The 18,309-nt window shown below is 38.6% G+C and overlaps 1 long non-coding RNA gene across 1 annotated transcript; it reads right to left on the bottom strand.

Moving 5' to 3' along the window:
• Positions 1-10,414: 10,414 nt before the first annotated feature.
• On the bottom strand, positions 10,415-14,048 carry LOC106906683 (uncharacterized). The gene is made up of 2 exons (XR_001415416.2): positions 13,401-14,048; positions 10,415-13,314 (listed from the first exon to the last, which is right to left on the bottom strand). It is a non-coding gene; the product is annotated as an uncharacterized LOC106906683 (long non-coding RNA).
• Between the last annotated feature and the right edge of the window lie 4,261 nt (positions 14,049-18,309).

Raw genomic sequence — 18,309 nt, 5'->3', positions numbered from 1 at the left:
TGCAGCCGTCCTCAAGCTGTTCAGCTCGCGTCTCAGGGTTAGAAATTCTTTATAAATATATAAAACTGTTCAGTGGAGTGTTAAGCTATGGTGTTCCACAAGGCTCAATTTTAGGTCCCACACTTTTTAATCTTTAAATGTTGCCATTAGATATGCAAATTGATTTACGCACATTGTTCTTTATTTTTTTCTCACTTCTTCTAAAGTTTCTGTATTTATTAGCTGTGAGAATTTGAGACTAAAGTCAAATATCTACTTAAACTTAACAATTAAAACCGAATCTAAATAGTTGTTGTCACCTGAGGTTGTCTATTTGTACCGTGGAAAGAACTAAAATTTGCAGGATACCAGCCCTACAAGACTGACTTTGGACCCGACTGTCTTAGGTGTTTCTTTTCATCAGATTTTCTTTTATCCTCCAAGCTCCTCAGGTCTTCTGCAAAAGATTTTGTGTTGAGACCAAAAGTGAGAACTGAAACGCGTGGAAGGCATCTTGTTTCTACTTTGGCCCTCAGCTGTGCAACAGCTATGCTGAAGAGGTGAGGGCAGCTGAGAGTTTATTTTGATTTTAAAGTGATTCTTCTGTTGTTGCTTTTTTTTTTTTAACTTAAAGTTAAATATTTATTACGTTTTTAAAATTTTATTGCTCAACCTAAGTTTATGATGAGCAATTTCAGCAAGTCTTATCTTCTTCATGTTTTATGATTTCTGTCTGCATTTATGTTACGTTTTTTTTTTAGCAAGTTCTGCTCTGTCTTTTTGATATCCACAAATAGTTTAGATTTGATCACAAACTGGATGGTCTTCGTATGTTTCCTGATTGTTTTAAGGTTATATTTTTAGTGTTTCTATAAGTGGCGATTTTAGTTTCAGTCAAACCCAAATGAAGGAAGAGGGAGAGAGATGAAAGGAAAAGCTTTAATTCTGAAAAATGAAAAATGAACTCAGTTTAAAAACTGAGACAGATGGAAAATGACAAAGGAATGTGATGCGGTAGTTAGTGGATGTGGAACAGCTGCGGCAGGAGGAAACTGAGGGAGAGACTACTCAAAGTCTGATCTTAACGTAAAAGGATCTACAAACCAAAAGCCAAACCTACCATAGCAACAACCAAATGGAAAAAAAGACAGATAATCTTGTTTTCTAGTTCCTCTCTTGAAACTCATATAAAATCTTGAGTCTAACCAAGAGGCCGGTTTCGATGTTTTTCTGTAGTAACCGTCTCGATATGTTTTAAATCATTATGTTGCTGCTGAATCTTGGCTGTTCATCCGTTCCAGTATTTACTGGATCCATTTTATTTTATATAAATGCCTCACTGGAGCTTTAAAAAAAAAGAAGAAACTCTAAGCCCCATTTTCTCTAAAAGGAGCGTTCCTGACTGCGGCCAACATGTTCTGTTTCAGCTCCATCACTCTGTGAGACAGGCTTCGATAGATACTCATCTGTAAACTCCTGGAGCTGAATTTAACGGACAGGATGCAAGTAAAGGATGCTTATCTGATATTTATGCAGATGCTGCTTCGCAGTAAGACGGCAGATCTCTGCTAAAAACACTGCGCCCTCTTCCAATGGTTTTGAGATTGATTTTATATATTTTTTTGTGTGTGTTCTCACTCCATTAAACCTTCTTTCCTAGAGACCTGAAATAACAATTACCTGAAAACTCTTTGGTAATTGTGAACATTTGTTGTTCTGCTCAGGGAGCCAGTAGCAGCTTATCATATTCAAGGAGGCAAAGCATTCATTAAATCTGGCCTTTACAAACAGTTGCTATTAATAAAGCACAAATATGCAAAGCTAAACAACATCAGACATGCCTTGTTTCTTCTTTTCTCCTCAGTGAGACATGGAAAGGTCCCAGTTTCTGTGGGTGTTGAGCTTTGAAGCAGAATCGCGAGTCTGACGGAGAATAATTTATTCCACTGGTCATTTTGCAGGTTATGTCCGCTAGAACATTTCTTCTGAATCCTTTAGGTGCAACATAAAAACCCACCCTGATGCTTATAGGCTAGCATAAATAATAGATGCCGGTCAGATAATTGAAATCCATTTTTCACCCACTGTTTTTCTGAGTCACAGCACAGACCTGCACATGTGTCAAAACACACTCTTTTCCACATTTCATTTGTAGAAATAGCTCCCCTCGATACATATTATTTCTATAATAACCAGGCTGTTTTCATCCGCCAGACACTGGATGGCAATTTACAAATGACCACTGTTTATGCAGAGAAGTCTGTCTCTTTTTTTTATTCAGTGTTTTAGCCACCACACGACCTGACTGAGTTGAGTTGAAACAACAACAGTTTATCAAAGTCTATAAAGATGATAGCTGTCTGTCTCTGCCAATGAGTTTGCACTTTGCTGATGCTGTTACAGATGCTCAAAGTTGGTTTAAGGTAAATGAGTAAAATAGCAACCCACGTTAACTAAATATTTTAAAATGTTTTCTGCAGGAAACTAAAAACAGCCCCAACTCCTAGTTCACTTTAGTGCATCTTCAGTCAGTGTGGAACGTTTCAGTCCAGATTGGACCGATTTATAGTGGTTTTCCTGCCTGTCTCAATCTAAAGTGGACTTTCATACCAGTAAAGGTCTGCTATTTGTTGTCAAAGATGCTAAATGTGAGCCCCTCAGACAGCGGCGCCCTGAGTGGAAACCCACTCATGGCACATGTAAAGCCAATAATTGCACAAAATGTACAAAATTTTATACGTCTGTATTATTTTTTTTAAAGTGGGATCAGACCAACTGTTTATTATTTGACCAACATTGACATAGCGGTGATCATATACGCTTGCATCAAGAGGTGAATCTGGAAATGATCTACTTGATGTACATGGCTTACATGTCAGAACAGATTCTGGTTGAGCTCTGATAAAACATTTAGTTTTGAGTTTATTTTCAATTTAACCTTCGTCTCCGGAGCGTCGATAAGGAACTACTCATCATTTACCACAAGCCAAGAGGCAGAGCAGTTATTTTACAACCGATTTCAACTTTAGGTAAAATGTGTTGAAGTGTTGTCAATGCGAATGAGTCTGAATTTTACTGAACATCATGTCATTCTCTAGTAACAAACACAGAGAATATTCATTACATTCAATCCTTTTAAACTGAAAAGGTATTATGTTCTAAACTAAATCTTTAAGACAGTTCATAATAGAGGTTCATCAAGATAAAAACAGACTGTATGGCGTAATTAATATGCGTACAACGTCCTACGCAAGTTGACTTTACAAGCCCACTGGAAGGAAGCGGTAAGGTAACATAAGCTCAGTCTGGGTTGAGCAAAGGTTTTTCCTGTGTTAGAAATAAAAAATAAAAAAAATGAAAGAGAGACCTCTCTTACTCTTTCTTTGACCTTGTTCCGTAAACAAAACTATTACAGAGAAGACCATGAAACTGACAACACAATCTTGTTGAAACACACCTTTTTTTCTTTTTTTTTGTTTAAAGTACATGACCTAAAGGGTCCTCCAGATCTGGGCGATGTTTTGTCCGCACATAAAAGTTGGTATGCAATTTAGCTGTTCAACAACTCCAGCTATTGTGATGTGTCCTCTGTTTACAAAGAGGCATTCCACCTTGTTTCCTCTCCGGCAGAAACATTCGCTGGGGGGAAAGAATTGAGGCAGAGAATAAGCGCAGGATGACCTTGGTGCTTCGGAGCCGGCCGCACTTGGAAACAGTTTGTTAAATGACAGCTGGGTTTTTGTCTAGTCAAACATTTTATATAATAAAAGTGTAACCACAGAAACAGCCTGCGATGATGAGGAGGAGGCTGTCTACGTGTTCGCAGTGAACATGAGCGTGGATGAAAAGATGAGAGTGGATTCCTTTGATTTCGCCGGTTTAATAGGAACCACCGCTGGAAAAGGGCGAACCTGCTTCGCGCTGCAGAGAATCAAAGAGTGAGATGACGACTAAGGCCGGGCTGCAGGTGTGTGGGGCGCATCCCCCCTTCAGATCCCTCCGTTTCTATATTTCTTTGCCCTACCTTAGATGAAAAGCGTGAGTGGCAGCTGTAGATGAGAAAGAGACAGTAGTGGTGTGGTCTGACCAATTTTTTTGGATTTTGGATTTTTTTTTTTAAGTCATGATTTCAAACTGGGAGTCCAGCTCATTTCCCTACAGCCAGCCTCTGAATGCACTACATGTTAAATAAAAAGCCTTGAGTTTGTATTGGGTTCATGGCTGATGAGCTTTGCATGCATTTTCATTGATGTTATTTTTCATTGAAGAAAAAAAAAAGAGCGACAGATCATTACTGGTGTCCAAACTCATTCATCTGCTAACGACTTAATTTCCCATTTATGTTCTTCATTTGTTTATGCACATCCATTCTGCATACATTACATGTGATCCGATCATGGTTGCATCTTACATTTGGTTTATTAAGTACTACATCATGTCACAGTGACATGAAAAGATCAGAAACGTGACTTGAAAACTGTGAAGAAATTCAGCTCCGTTCATTTATACAACGCCAGTTCATGGAATCCAGTCTAATTTCAATTCAGATGAATCCAGTTCAACACAATCAACTCTAACCCAGCACTATAATCAGACCCAATAAGTTTTATTAAGTCCAACTTCAAATTATTATAAATCAAAATTTATTTCCTCATTTAAAGTCAATAGATGATAAGTCAGCTATGGAAGTCGAAGTAAACTTTTAGTTTTGCAGGAATCCCTCATCCAGACTGAGAAAGTTGTGATGACGGAAAGGAACCACGAAACATCCACCAGAACCAGGGTCCGGTTGAGCAGCACAGAACCACAGAGGCAGGTGCGCTTTCTGCAGGAAAGAAAAACAAAGAGTACACAAAGTTAACAGAGGTAACATCTATGTTCAGGGCTAAACACACAAACACACAATGTTCAGGGCTAAACACACAATCATTTAGTCAGGGGTGAAGAAGACATGGCAGTAAAAGCTCATTGAACGGCTTTTGTCCAGGAGAGATGCAGAGTTAAAGACAGAATCAAAGGGCTAATTGTGTCGGCTGTGGAAAGGAAACAAACTGAGAGCAGAATGTTAATGTGTGCAATGGCTCAGTTTATGGCCCCTTCTAGGAAAGAATTACATGTAAAGCTGGGCAAAGCGTATTCTAGAAGGAAGAGTAAAAAAAACAAACAAGAGAGATAACACAAACGGAGCAGTGTAAGAGTAAATTAGTCTGGAAAAGTGGGTGAACATGTTGTCTGACAGCCTAGGCCTGAAGCAGCACAACTATATTGATAGCTCAGTTTAACTTCTAATAACTGCCTTTATCAAAAAGGAAAATGTTAAGCCTATTAAAAGTAGACAGGGTGTCTGCCTCGTGGATAAAAACCGGAAGGTTGGTAATGATAACTAAAACATTTCATCTACTTATAGAAACTTCAGGAATCGCCAATAAACCGTCAGCCTGAGAGCGAAGAGCTCTGTTGGGATCGAATGGAATAATTCACTCTTAAACACTGATGGAGCTTAATAGACGCCAAATGTAAACAACATTTTAAGACTGACTGCAACAGCTGGAAGAAATTGTGATTTATTTTAGATCAGAAATTATACGAAAACAAGTTCCTGTTTCAGTTAAAGTTCATATGGCATCCATCTCTCAAATCCTGAAAAACAATGTACTTAAAGGGAAAAGTGCATAAAAATTATCTCTATAATGTAAGGGGAGAACGCACCAGATTTAGATGACATATGTCAAAACAACTGTACCGATTATTTTCTATTATTAGTCCCCAGACTTGCATGTGACACCTCTAGACATTCCTCTGTTAGGTGTTTTTTATGTACCTACTTCAATGGGGGCGACAATAAAAGCAAGGGAGAAATGTTAAGACTGAAAAGAGACACTCTTTGCATGCCAAATCAAAAGGATAATCCTTTCAGTGAAAAAAGAGATTATTCTCTTAACCCACACGGACTTCCCCGGAGCATCCCAGAGGAAGAGCCTTCAGTAAGGTTCTTTCAACTAAAGCAAAGTGGAAAGTCCTTCACATGCAGCTCAGATCTGGTCTGCACCAAAGACTACGGATGGCACTGAAGACCGTCCAGGAGAGGACATGCTGCGATAGCTTCCAATTAGCGTGAATAAAATCTCATTGTTTTAAAAGATTGGCACTTCCCTTGTTGTTTTCCATAAAGCATTGTGGTTTCATCATGCTGCTTTTATGAGCACAGTATTTTCAGCTTGTTTGATGAAATTGCCGTTTTCGAACAGAACGTGTGGTTCACACGCCAATCTTCCAGATTATTTTTCCCTGCTAGAGATAATTTCACGTGGCTCTTTGGTTGACAGAGATCAGTTGTTTGGAATTTATTCAGTGAAACTGATATGAAATATTTGCCTTTCATGTAGTAGATGGATCAGGTTGACATGCCGATTCCATCCGCTCAAAGCAACTTAAACTGAAAATAGTTGTATCCATGGCATACGCTTATTATTTATATGCTCACATATAAATAATAATTAACAGCATCATATGTATTCTGGTTTAGTAGACATTGAGTTGTTGCATGTTTTGTTGCCATCATCTCATCTACTGCAGAAACAAACAGGAAACAGTGTCACAGGCCTCCATTTATGACATCAAAGCATGTAACTTTTATAAAAAGTATGTTTTTCTTTTCTTTTTTTATTGTTGTGACAGTATAAGACAAATAATATATGAAAAAATCAAGCTCCTCCACCCCTTCCCTGAGGTATCATTGCAATATCTAAAAATGCTCTGTTCTCTGTTGATAACAGCCAATCAGAACCAGGAGGAGTCAATCATCAATGCTGTCAATCATCCACGGGCACATGCTGCTCAATGTGCTAAAGGCGGAGAAACAACTTACCATTACAGGAAAACTGCTTACCCGCCGTCATGCTAACTAGCCTGAGCAGTCGTGGCAAGCTCTACTGATGGAGAGAAGCTGTAGCGTAGCAGAGAGCAAGGGGGAGAGTATGAGTAGCACATACACAAGCATAACTGACAGCGCTAAGACCCTCCTTGTGGCTCTGATTGGTCGTTTCTGAGCTGTGGATTTCTGTAATTGGCACTTGATTTTTTTTTTACAGATTGTCTGTCTCATACTATACTGCCATGAGACGGTAACAGTTTCAACAAATATGTAAAAAAACATATATTTTTAAATAAATGTTACACACTCTAGGTTTAACGTACATCTGTAAGTCGTAGGACTCCAGCATGTCTGCTCACTAAAGGTTCTTATCAGTCTAATGCATATGCACAGATAGTGCTAGGTGGAGCTATTAAAATGAAATTCAATTCTGTCTGATTAATAATAGAAATATTATAACTCTTTTTATATGGGGATAAAGCTATCAACATTCTTTGTGAGAGTAAAAATTAAACTTGACAGCTGAATAGAAATCTGGAATCAGATTTTATGCCCTTGAAGGTTCCACTGTGAATATTTAAAACCATCACAGCTTTTAAGTGAATTTATGATCGGTGTAGTTTTGAGCTGCTTTCTCTCTCTGTCTATCTGTCTCTCCACTCATCCCCCAAAGATGAATTCAAATAGATGAAAATGAATAAATTCTGCGACAGACAAAAAAATAAAAAATTAAGGCAAGAATTTACCAAGGACACAAAAATCTTGTTTAGACACCTGAGAATAAGAAAGAAAGGAAGAGCTAAATAACTTACAAATTCGTCAAACTGTTTAAAACATTGGAAGTAGTAGAACATATCAAGAAGGAATAGATAATTTCTATACCAGAAGAAGAAAACTAAGAATAAAGGAGCTTACTTTTTAAACATTTTCCAACATGTAGCCTCCATCTAAAGGTATCAGATTTAGTCATTGTGGGTTATTTCTATCTGCAACCCCTGGCAGTTAATAATATAAAAAAAGTCCAAATTTGTTTAAGGAAATTATTCAGCAGCAGAAGAACTACACATTGTGATATTTTATTCACTAGTGAAATATCTGAATATTTAATTGTGTTTCCCCCCCCCCCAGCATAAATATTCAATATAGTTAAATCTCTATAATGATGAAGACTTAGATTTTTTGCTTAATATTTTTAAAGCTTGCTCATACTGTACCATTTTTCTACTGTTTGCAGTTGTGCCCTCATTATTTTGCCAGAAATAATGTGTGTGTTACATAATCATGGCATAATCATGTACTCCTACAAAAATCTGTAAAAATAAATATATTTACTACTTTCTAAAAATGTACTTTAAGGCAGATTGTAAATATTTCACCTGTGTATTTACAATCCAGTATAAGTAGCAGTGTTTTTCCCGGTGACATTACTGGTTCCAGATCTCTGTTTATAGTCCTTGAAAAAATATCTGTAGACAGTTTTATCGACATTGAGAAGAACACATTCAACACTGAACCAGTATGAGAGCTTAAACATTCAAACTATGTGTAAATATGCAACATCCTAAATGTACATCTGATAAGAATGAGAAAATATGAGATGGACAAATTGCAGGAATATTTTTATGACACAGGGAAAAATTAAGAGGATCGAATGCAGGGCCTTGAGGTACACCAGCATTAATATCAACAGAAAATGTTCATCATCTTAGATACTGATTGGTTAATTTATGTGTTTAAAGAAATGATAAGAACAAGTGGATTCATGAGGAAACTCCCTGATCATCGTTCTATGATAGGTTTTAAATCAGCCATGTGATTTTATTCCATCATTCATCATTTACTGAACCTGTATCCAGAGCTGGCTGATGCAATTAGCCTTAAATCTACACCAACCTCTTTTTGAAATAGAACCTATTTTTTGAAGATTAATTCCCACTGATTGGATTAAAAACACAACGCCTAACCAGAAAGGCAACATGATTTATTATCCAAATCCCCTCTGATGTAAGCTAACTCCTAACACCTGAAGGTTGTTCCATTCTGACCCTCTTACTGTCAGAAAGCTCTACCTGGCTGACAGACTGGCTGGAAGTGTGTATGAGGAAGGGAAGATTGGTTGACAGCTTTGGTTTTAAGGGTTTTAGGTGCTATCGCTACTGGAAAGATTGTGCCTGCTGTAAATGAATGTTCTCTTGTTAACATAAAGAATTTATGTGAGGGATACTCTGGCTTCTGTACACTAGAAAACTCCCTTTAGCAAAGAAAACGTCTGATTATTCAAATGAAAAAAGAGCTAAACAAACACAGAAATAATGGAGATGGTGCTTTAAATGTAAGAAAAGTTTTAATCTTTCATAAATTTATAAATATGAAATGAATCAGCCCATAGAGTTTATTGGTAAAGCTTTCTATCCTATGCAGCTGCCTTCAGATAATCAGAAGTCAATGGATGGATTGATTGTGTCTTCTTGAGGGGGAAATGCTAAGCTAGTAGAATTCGATGCTTTTAAACCGATAAATACATAGAAAATGCAGATAAGACTTAATTTATTCAAACCTGAGGCAGGTTTAGGTTTAACATAATTTTTATTGAACCAAGAAATCTTTAGCTCCCTCCATAGATTTTCTCTTAGATTCATGCCTTGACTCTGGCTGAATGCTGAACATGAGTGTTACTCCCAGCCTGAAGAAACATGTTGGTGAAATGAAAAGACTTCTTCAAACCTGTAAAGATTACTGAACTTAAATCTCACACAGTGGTGAGAATAATTTCAGGCATACTGCTCTCATGTGCCTCTATTTCAGTTGGGAGTCAGATCAGAGTTATTACGGTTTTTATCTGTGATACAAATAAAAAAGAAAGGAATAAGAAAAGATGAACCGAGAGTTCGTCTTCCGGAAATGTTTTCATCGTCTTCTGACTGTGAAGTGGCAAATTACTGCATGAGATAAGGTAACCAAGCCCACTACATGTAAAATAGTCTCACGTTTGATATGCAGAAGACACAGTACTCTAGATTTATAAATAGCTCTTATTAAGACAGAACAACACGCATGGCAGTGAAAACATTTGAAGCGGAGAGACCTGGAAGAATGCATAAGTAGCTTCGTCCAGCTGATCCCAGATGAAGATCAACTGTGTGTAAAAAAACAAAACAAAACAAAAAACAAGACATCAGAATTCAGTGTAAGCTAATATGTTGATGTAACTCTCGGAAAAATAAGATTTCGCTAAAATGCAAAATTAAGCAGCACCTGGAAATTGTCTTAAATAAACTTGTATATGCATAATCAGTTTGTTTTTAATGTATTAATTCATGATATGTGTAAATTATTAATGGGAATCTGTATCCAGTTATATATATGTTATTTTATATTAATCCTTTTCATCACTGTATGAATTTCTTTTTACCCTTACCAGGAGGCCGTCCCTACACGGCTACGGATCGATCAGAACCAATCAGAAGTTGGGGTCAAATTGACAAGCCATAATAATGATTGTCAAGTTAAAATTATTTAATGAAGAACTGTAGAATTGTTGTTTTATTTGACTCTTCACAATTTTCCTCCAAACCGTTTTACTTCAGCCAATATTGACATTTTAAAACTAACAAAAATTAAGACAAAACACTAATGAGAAATTTGTTCTTCATTGCCTTCCAATTCTACAAACACATTGATTAAAAGCACTTTTTTCACAAGAAAAGCAATATTACTGTTGTTTTTTATTTCGGTGCTATAACACTCAAGAAGAAAATGAAGAAATAAACAGATTTATCACATTAAAGGGCCATTCTTTCTCTCTGTGCTCTTTAGGAACTTACCAGTCACAGCACATAATTAGAAAACTGTTCAGTAGAGTAGACGACAGAGGACTTCAAGAACCAGACTGACACCTGCTGAAGTGTCTGCAACTCATAATCACATCCTGTGCCTCTGATTCCTAATCTGAGATCCAGTGTAAAGACTGAGGATTTAAGCTCTCGCTGGATGAGACGACGAAGCACCTCCTCTGATAATAAAGTGGAGCTGGTCCTGAATTATTAATAATAAGTGCTTTCCTTCCAAAGAACAAGGCTCAGCACCCCCACAGCAGGTCCCCCGAGCCGTCTGGGCCTTAAAAAAATCCTAACCATGCCACTTTGTTCAGCTGTGAGTCTGATATCCCTGCCTGAATCTGCACTACAATCACGACTTTCCTCTAGTAGACACTGCCGATCTTCTTTTAATGTGATTAACCTCAAACAGGCCGGCATCAATGTTGATGTGTCCCTGCAACGAGATAAGAAAATTGATACCCGATATTTGTCATGCTTCTGTGAACAACCCTTACATTTAAATCACACAGTATGGACTTTCACCAAGGCGCAGCACAAAACCAGATGAATGACAGCGAGTCAAATTAGGAGAAAATGTGATGGGAGAGCAGAACGTACATTAAAAGAAAAACAAACGTAAGACTGCAGCCTGAACACAATGAATTACACAGACGCCCCGACTGATCAACTTTTTCTACAACAAATACCTGCAAAATGGGTTCAACCCATGTCAGTACAGGATTCATTTTACTAAAGAACTGGTTTACAACCACAATCCACCTTGTGATCTTTCAAAAACGACAGGAAATGCTATGCAAAGCATCATGGGTTTGAGGAATAAGGTGGATACTTTTACATAATTGTTTTAACAGATAAACTTGGCATCTCCGGTCATCTTGATGTTACAAAGTTTCCGGGGTTTCCCAGTTTGCTTAAAGTCGTAGTAATCTCACCACATGTAACTTTTTATGTTTTTGAAGAAAGAGACTTGAAATCTTCAGTCGTTTTGTTTTTGAACCCTTGATTCAAAAATAAAAGTTACGAGAGTGCCATACGTGGAGAAACACAATCTCTTGATAAACAAAAACATCTTTCTGGAAACTGATTAAAAATGTTACTCCCTTACAGTGGCTTCCCTCACATTTATCTTTACTTTCAGTTCCTATGTGGGCTGTCAGAGCTCTAATTCCCCTTTTACTTTGAAAAGAGGAACATACAGGTATGTGAGAAAAATCTGCAAGCAGTCCTGTGTTTTCCTGTGAGGAGAATGTCAAAATGCATGTGGTGAAGTGTGCAAAACAAGACTGAAGAAGAGACGAGGGGTTTTTCCAAGTTTCCCCTCTCACAGAGACTCCCACTGGTTTCCGCTAGGAAGAAACAGAAGAATTGTGTTTGTTGATACCACAGCAGAAAAAATCCCCACTGATTTTGTCTTAGGGACGATTTCAAAAGGCAGCAGAGTATTCTGGCATGTGCCTGAACAGGCTTTGGTCAGTCCACTGCAGGGAAGCATGAAATATCCTCACGAAGAGAGGCAACAATCCAGCAGGCAGTGACATGCGGCGTCTTCTGGGAAAACCCCCAACAGGATTTCCACCCAGCAACAAACTTTACTGTGCCTTTCATATTCTTATTAGAAAGTAGATTCCAGTGATGTTTGTATATAAGACTTTTACTGCAGTTTGGAGAAGAAACTTCTGGTGCGGCGTCATTCGTCAGCACCTTTATGACTTTCGTAAAGCCCCGTCTCGCACCTCAAAAGCGTATAGTTTTGAAAAGGCTCTTCTCTCACCGCTCATTTTGCTTCAGTGTGTGCCTAAGCTGACACTGTCTGGAGCCATGGATCTTCAGTCATCACATTTGATAAAACGTCAGTGTGAAAACACCTGAACTGTGCCCATCGGCAAGGCAGATGATGGGATTTCTGTGAGTCTTTTGAGTCCGAGCCCAGAGGGGCTTCCAGTCCTCCCCTTCTTTCACTCGTCTCAAAGCCTCTGCAGCACAGAAGTCGGATGGGATTGAGGAAGCGGAGGGGGGTTGCTTTGCAAAATTGTGAAAACTCGAGCTGCTTATGATTCTGATTAAGCACACTAGCATACTTTTTTTTTTTTTTTTTTAAATAATCTGCTTGAGCATCAGTTGTGGAGCTCAGCATAGGCTTTCTGAAAACCTGTCTGTCCATCTATAATTAAAGAGAAAACCAGAAGTTGTGCCTTTTGTAGTTGCTAACAACATTTACTACTGGAGACATATGACGAAAAAACTTGCTGCTGTAAACGCAGTGAAAAGTTTGACAGGTTTGAAAACAAATCCATGCAACTTTTTATTTACAAGTATCAAATAAACACTTTGAAGCCGCACAATTCTGTGTTCACATGTTATATCAAATTCCAATAAAATTAATTTGCTTGTTCAAATGGACAAAATGTGAAAAAAATAAAATATAAAAGTTAAAGTTACATTTCATTGAATTCTGGATTTAAATGCTGCAGTAAGATAGTGTTGAAAACTTCATGGTTTCATGGTTTATCCCATAAAATCCAAATAAAATAAAAATCTACACATGACGCATTGACAGAAGATGCTGCTGTCACAAAGGGCCTTTTCTGCCCTCCAGTTGTTTTGCATGGTTGAGCCGATTTCCTAATCACGAAAAAATTATAACAGTGCAGTGAGAAATTACGATAAGTTAAGAAAGAGGCATAACCAAGTAGTCAGGCGTTTCTCACCCACTGGCTCTGTGTGTGCTCCTCTCTGGCTGACAACAGCTCTTTTTTGTTTTCGCCGCTTGCGGGCTTCCAGCCTGTTTGTGTGCAGAATATGTAAGCTCTCCTCGGCACTCGGCAGAGGAACTAACTCAGCTGTTGTGGCTCCTCGCCACGCAACACTGCAGGCACGGTTAGGCTCGTGCATGCCTTGATTTCTGAATGTCTGTAAACATAAATCCAAAGCAACGCGATGTTCCTCGACGAATCCTCCGGTTGTGCAGCAGCAAAAAGGTCACGTCTCCTGTACAGGTCACCTCCGAAAGGGTCGACGGTTCAAGAATTTCCCCCCCAACTTCTCCACTCACAGCCGAACGTCGCAAATGCTATTTTAATGACGATTTCTGCAGCTGTTTTCTTCGGTCAATTAAAGCAGCGAACCCGTTTGACACGGCACCAGCAAAATAACAATGCGCACACATGAAAGAAGTCGGGGCAGAAGGGGCTCATGGGTAGGGTTCACGGAGCCTGAGGGAGAACAGCCTTTTGAACATGAACATGTCCTTGGGATATGAGGAGACTCTTGACTAAATCATGACTCTTCACATCCAGCAGTGCTGTGCCAGCAGAAACCTCTGTTCTGCTCCGCTCTCATGCTGCAACAAAATGCAGGGAAACCTCTAATGGCTCAGAGAAGACAGCTTGAGCTTCACAGCTTATATCTGTGGGGCTGAATCCCATTAAAAAACAAAGACAGCAGCATATTTGTGCTGCTGTATTTTCTTATAGGTCTATTTGTATGGATCTTATGTAATTGCACATCACAAAGTATTGATGATTTTGATGATATTTTACCGCTCATTACTTAGTTGACTGTATGATGTTTTTTTATTTTATGAGGTAAAACATTTTTAAGTGCCTTGTTTCTGAAATGCGCCATACAAATAAACACGACTAGGATGTGATTCTAAAGCTGAACAAAGTTTATTTTTTTATAAGCCGCCTCCTTCGCTCTTGTCCTCCTAAGTAAACTGTTGTGCAACCAACCGTCTTCACCTAGTTAGTAAATAAGCCTATGTGTGTAAAACCACTGGCTACCCTTTAATTCCCACTTCAAACTCACTAAGCAAAGAGAGTCATAAGGGAGCCTGTTGTAACTTCAGAGGAGCTGTAACAGTATGCTAGCTCAGGTGGACAGAACAACTATTACCTCTTTTCCCTTTATCTATGTATCTCACTTCAGAAGAAAACTGGGAAGAAGACAGACATGATTTTAAAGGAAACAATAAAAACACACATTTAAAAGTCTTTCACCGACCATGCAGACGATACAGCAAACAACAGCAGGAACATACTCTTTTTTTCTTCTTTTAGTCTACATGCAAACTGTTCATTGTGAACGATAACACTGTTTCAGCTTGAACACACTGTCCACACTGTGAACACTGTATATTTTTCTTTTGCAGGGACAAGAGGGAGATAAGATGTAGGTGGATGGAGCTTTTGGGTAACGCTGTTAGACGTTGCAAACAATTAGAGACGATAAGGCAGGTTCACCTTCTAGCAGGACAGCAACTCTGAATTGATGCATTGCTGGTTTCTGGAATGGCCCAGTTAAAGCCCAGCTCTCAGTCTGGCTGAGCCGGAGTTATTTCACAATCACAAATGGCCAAGAATGTTCTTTCTTTAAGCGCAAAAGCTGGGAGAGGCATGCGTTAGGATAAAAGGTTTGCAGCTGTAAAACCAACTCTTACTATCTTGCAGCTCTTTTTTTTGGTTTATACAAAATTCCAATAAATACACTGAGTTTTCCTCAGTGGATAAGTTTGGGTAAATCGATATATTTTCACGATTATTCTCCTTTATATCCTCCAGAACAATCTGATCTGGGCCATGCCTTCTCTTTCTCCCTCTTCTGAAGTCCTCTTTTTAAAAAACTAAACAAAACAACAACAACAAAAAAAACAATTCTGCTTGAGTTGCATCTCTGCTTCTTGGTAATGGTCGCTGTTCTCAGCCAGTCCTTATGAGAAGGCAACTGTTAACTTTCATTAGAACATTATGTATTTGGATTACAATATTCTGCAGCTGAATTCACAATGGAAACTCTAAAACTGCAAGATCGGAAGGTAATGAGAGTCCTTGAGCGCTTCGTGGAGCCAAATCCCAGTTCAGCTATGTGATTTAGACTTTTTTCTTTTGTTCTCCGAATATCTCTCAGTCTGACAGGAAGTAAGAAAAACGGTGACGGTGAGAAAAGGCGAGAAGTGCGCCAAAGTAAATGCAAATGGATGGAAGGACTTCTCTGACCTCTGACGTTATCTTCCACAAATTACTGACTGAATTATCTCGTTTGCTGCCTGAGGCGATTATTGGATTCAATTTACATGCTTGAGACGATTCTCAGCAGTAGAGGTTTCATCACAGCGTTTCCTCATCACCCTTTATTTATCTAGACATGCACATATTGCAAAAGACGTCTTTGCCTTAGCTTTACTTCACTTTAATCTCTTATTATTGACAAAAATGTTGGTGAATTCAAAATAAACCAAGTTACTTCTCTTTACAGTGGGGAGGGGTAAACCCCCCCTTTGCTATAGTATATATGCATATAGTAGTGTGAAATCAGAGTTAGTGGGTTAATTTCATTCTCAAACTGCAGGCAGAGGCAATATCTGCTTCTAAAACGGATACCAAGCCAATATCGTCTCTCTGCACTGAAGCAACGTGATCACATTTTAATATGATATATATGTATTTCTGCAAAAAAAATAAAAATAAATCCCAACCACATATATGCATATTTATCCAAAGATGTGTTGATCAGAATACGAACAATCAGTAATGCAGTTAATTAAAAAAAAAAAAAAAATCTACAAGTTTTGTCACTCATCCAGGAGACTTTAGCAAACGGCAACACCGAGACTAAAAGTGGAAGATAAAATTTAAACATTACCGCACTGCAACACAACTGTTTCTCCTGAATCGAATGGAAAAAAAAAAAAGTCAAATCCCTGTTATGCTTGGAGTGATTAAACAAACATGACCTCAATTTTCTCTGCTGTTAGCTCCTTGGCATCTGCTGGCAGGCCACCTGTTTCGCTTATTGCTAATTTGACGCTCTCAGGGGAGATGATGGATGTGCGATCAAAAGCCTGTTGACAAGAGACCCTTTAGAGCCTCGCTGTGTGCACACGCTCTCATGGCCTCCAGCTACGCATATCTGAGAACGTAGCACTGATTTGCATGTAAAGTTACTGTATGTGAATATATTTTGGGGGTGGGGGGGCCCGCTCCTGTAAATATGCAACGTGGCAGAGAAAAAGACAATAAGTGGCCATCCGATCGGATCACTTTGTCACGTGACATCTTTTCTTTTGATCTCCAAAGCATATTAGTGCTTTTTCTTTTATTGCAATAAGTTTTATTTAAGTGGGTCTCAGTGAAAGACCGGGCTGCTCAGTCGCTTTACATATTGGAGTGCATGCAAGCTGTCACATTTCTCATGAATCCGCAGGAGTGAAAAACAGCTCAGACTCATGCTTCAGTCGGATGACAGCTAAAGTCTCCGAGAGGCTGAGTTCAAAGCTTCTGGCGTTCCTGCCTGACTACAACAGAGAGATTTCTGAACATCTTTCCAGGATAAACAAAGAGTACAAGTGTAAATATCTGCTTTATTTGAGTCTGGTTCCGTGAAAAGAAAGCCCAATGACGACTATGTGCAATCTGCTTTGACATCGTTGATGCTGCTGTCTGAAAATGCTGTTTCTTTCTTTCTTTTTTTTTAATTAATTTCTGTTCGTCTTCTTGCAGAAATGTGCGTTTGGAATAAAAAGCTGTCAAACATAAAGGTGACTTAGGAGTAGAAAAGTGTGGTGTCTGATCAAAACCTTTACTACTCGGCTTTATGGAGGAAATAAAATGTGGAGGTTAATGATGCTGCTTTGCATATGATGTGATGTTGGGACACTGGTCTGACTTACAAAGTAAAATTTAAACCTTAAACTGTGCTGCCAAGCAAGTAGCTCCTCTTTGCACAGACACAATTTTTCCACGTTTTAGGTGTTATACATACAATTAGCAGAAACAACTCTCCATATCTGTCGGCTTCTACAAACTCCAGGAAGGGTAAAAGAGTTGGCAGGACAGAAAATTAGTCATTTCTTGTCTGTGCATGCATTTAGGAGAGAATCTGTGACGGATGGATATTTATCCATCCATCTGTACCTGTTTCTCCTTGCAGATTTGGGAAGGTGGCGAGAGGAGGCTGCTGCCATTGAGCAAGAGATGGAGTCCATCGCAAAACAACACAGACACACAACCATGCACGCACGTTCACGCCTAAGAGAAATTTTATGGCAAAAACAAAAAGAATTTTATAGTCATGCCATAGCGAGAGCATGCAAAGTCCAAGCAGAACGAGCCCAGGTTCTAGATTGGCATTTAGGATTTTCTTTCTGTCCCAACAACTGATCCAAAGCACAATTTTAACACCTAGAGCACCAGGTATTCTGAGTTTGTCTAAGTGCTAACCAGGCATTTACAGGGAAGTGTGCCAACAAATATTTATGCATTAATTTGTGTACACTGTAATGGCTGATTGAATACCTAACCAGATTCAAGAGCTGTTAAAAAAATCTTTCTTCTAAAGACCGCAGAGACTCCTCTGGGTTTCCCCACGGTTGTTCAAAATGCTCAGTAATGATGTTGTAATCATGTGCTCCTGATAGCCACTTAAATTGGAATAAACATGGGTGTGTCCTAATTTATTCCTCACCAGATGTTGCATCTTTTTTTTATTATGTTTCATAAGAATTGGGTTTTTGTTACCTGAAGCTCTTATAGAAATCTAGACCCAGCAGTCATCCTGTCATATTTATGTCTAAATTACATAAGTTGTGAGGTGAAGACAACTGAAGTCTGTTGCAAAAAG

This window comes from Poecilia mexicana, unplaced genomic scaffold (assembly GCF_051168715.1).
Source record: "Poecilia mexicana isolate PSO_F unplaced genomic scaffold, ASM5116871v1 scaffold_8, whole genome shotgun sequence".
NCBI classification, from domain to species: Eukaryota; Metazoa; Chordata; class Actinopteri; order Cyprinodontiformes; family Poeciliidae; genus Poecilia; species Poecilia mexicana.
The sequence above is the reverse complement of the archived record's forward strand: the minus strand, read 5'-3'. Positions and strand labels throughout refer to the sequence as shown.